The sequence below is a fragment of the Argopecten irradians genome, chromosome 13 (assembly GCF_041381155.1).
Source record: "Argopecten irradians isolate NY chromosome 13, Ai_NY, whole genome shotgun sequence".
In the NCBI taxonomy this organism is placed as follows: domain Eukaryota; kingdom Metazoa; phylum Mollusca; class Bivalvia; order Pectinida; family Pectinidae; genus Argopecten; species Argopecten irradians.
Genome location: NC_091146.1, coordinates 18,747,859 through 18,750,821, shown reverse-complemented (window position 1 = coordinate 18,750,821; position 2,963 = coordinate 18,747,859).

Here is a 2,963-nt window from a genome sequence, read left to right as displayed (position 1 = left end):
GGTAAATCATTTAGGGGGGGGGGGGGTTAATAAAAAAATAAATCTCAATCTAAACAATATCTACTGCTCATTAGAGCAACCGGGACATAGGAATTCGTCGCTCTCATCCAGGCTTTCAACAAATATCACACCTGTTGCACTGTCCTCAAGATACAATTTTAGAGAACGATCGAGCCTAATACCATCTGGCTGCCATTTCTGACATGCAGCATTTCTCGTCATCATTCATGACTTCGGCATCATTAGAAGAAACTCCTTGAGACTTTTTGACGTCATTCTTCCCTCGGTGTTTTGATGCGGTCCTTTTCCTTTTCTGGTCGAAACTTTCGCCTTTGGTTGTCCAGCAGGATCTTCATTTTCTTTATCCTCGCAAGTGATTACAACAAATGGTGTCACAAAGCTGGACTTACTTTTCTTTGCGGGGTCGTTTGCCTTCGTGGATGCTACTTCTGCTTTTCTTTTTTCTTCCTGTCTCTTTTTGGCCTCTTCATAGAACTTGTCTTCAGTCACGTTTGTTCCATATGGTGGAATTAAAGACCTTCTTTTCTTTGCTGTTGAGCTATTCTCTTCTTTCTTCCTAATGAACTCCTTTCCTTTCTCCTCAAGAAGAATCTTCACATCCCTGTTTTGCTTCCTCTCCTGTCTTGTTTATTTTAAGCATGTTCTTCCTTTTTCACAAGAGTTGGCTTTACTACTGGTGCAGAAGGGTTCAGTAGAAAAATCCCCGCTCTTCTGAATCCAGCCATAATGTTGGAAATATTCATAGCACTGTTGTAGCAACTTGCTATGAATTTCGGCAGCAAATCAACAGTGATTAGTTTGTTGGGGTTAAGATGTATGGATTTTTGGAACTCGCTGTTCAAACTCTTTTTAAAAGGACTGAAAACAGAAACAGGGAAGGTTGTAGGACATGACTTAAATGGAGTGATATTACAAAAAGGTAAGCATCATCTGCACGTGCTGCCTCGTTTATATCAGCAATGATGTGTGTTACATGGCCGTCATACAGAAGCAGACATGGTCTGGCTTTCACATGAAGTGAAAATAGATTTTTGAAAAAGTCCAAAAATGTTGCGGAGTTTGACCAGCCAGTTGCTTTCGCTCTATACTGTGTACTTGGTACACCGGTTGGACATTTATCTTTTGATAGGCGTTCACCCTTAAATATTATGTAGGAGGGAATGGTCTGGCCCAAGGCGCTGCCAGCAGCAATGAGCGTAGTGGTAACCATATGAGACCGTCTTGCGGTAACCATATGAGGATTGGTGCCTGTTTTAGCTGGGATTTTTGGGGGTTATGGTCCAGGTTTATAACTGTCTCAACATTCTAGATGTTTGCTGGGATATCCTTTATTTCCAAATCTTCCAGTGTCTTTGTGAGTTCAGTAATGTAATTTGCAAGAACATCTTCAGTTACAGCATCAACCCTTGATTTCTCTCTCTTTTTCGGTTTCATCATCTTGATGTCTTGGAACCTCTCCACAAATCCATAAAACCAATGTTTGGCTGGCTCAACACTCTTCTTCCTCATTGTTGTACATATATTTTTGCCAATGTCCATCACTTGCGATCTAGTATATGCATACCCTAAATGAGCCATCTTCATATAATGCTGTGCTAAATGTTCTTCTAGTCCACGGATGAACAAGGTTGGCGCTCCTTTTCTAGCTTCAGGCTTTCCAGGAGAAACGTAGTCTTAAAGTACACTCTGGCACACCATGGCTTCTTACTGCTTTTTTATAGGTAAACCTTTATTCTAACATCTTTATATGCCTCCCTCAACATTGAAGCTGTGTAAGCTATCTTGTGGGCTGACATTGTTATTACCTAAACAACTTAAATTCAATTAATTTAAAAGCTGTACAAGAATGAAAGCTATCAAAAATTGCACCTCAGGGCTTCAATAGAAAAGAATGCAGTGCACCCTCTCTAGGTCAGTGATCGTGACGTCACGTCAGTAGATGAACAAAATGGTGGTCGTCTGCACTTAGAACGAATATACGTACCCGGCCTGCTATACCTTTCGGCCGGGTACGAATTGGTCCCTATGTGTCTTAGTGGAGCACTGCCTCCGAAAATCATTCGGGCACAGTTTTCTATACTTTTTGTAGGTTTCCAATTATTTTATGTGTATACATGCATTTACATATCATTTTTGTCCAAAACAAACATAACTGTCATTCTTAATATCTACCGTACCGCTCACACGACGTCATTTTCACAATTTCTGGACTTGCCGTAAAAATCCCCTTCAGAAAGACCTTCATATGTATTACGTAAAAAAATAGTGCCTCGGTGGTAATTTGATAGTCTATGTGGTTCAGTTTTATTGCCTAGTAAGTAAGCGATATCGAACAAGTAAGATGAAATGCAAATAAACGTTTTATAATGGTTTGCATAAGCATTACTTTGCTCCTTTAGCAATAATAGGCACCAATTGTAGCTCTAAAGACGACGCCATTTTCTGTCTAAAAGTCTTTTGGGCTACAATATTGCAGCTAGTCTGCACTGTGCTCCTCAATCGACACCAAGTTGTTTTACGTGCATCTAAATCACACTGTATGCACAGAAGGTATAGTTAATGCAAGCTTTATTGTTAGATTGCAATTGCAGGATATATCAATGCCGTGTATCAAGTTTTATAACATGGAAGTACACTATCGTTGGCGGAAACTATACCAGCGGCCGGTTTATGAATATTTATGAGCGAGATTGTAAACATTGGCAACACGTGTTGTTATAGCTCTTTATCTCTATTAATTTTGTATAAAATGTGAAATTATATCAGATACATAAAGTAAAAACTTACCTGTGTTGATTTTTATGTTGCTTTGGGTAATTTTAGATGGGTTTAAAATACGGAGATAGAGATTTTTATCGCTTGACAGGCCAGCGTCTGACAGCCGGAAGTTACTTGATTTGTTGATGCGCAGACTTACCTGAAGAGAAGATTTACCGGACACT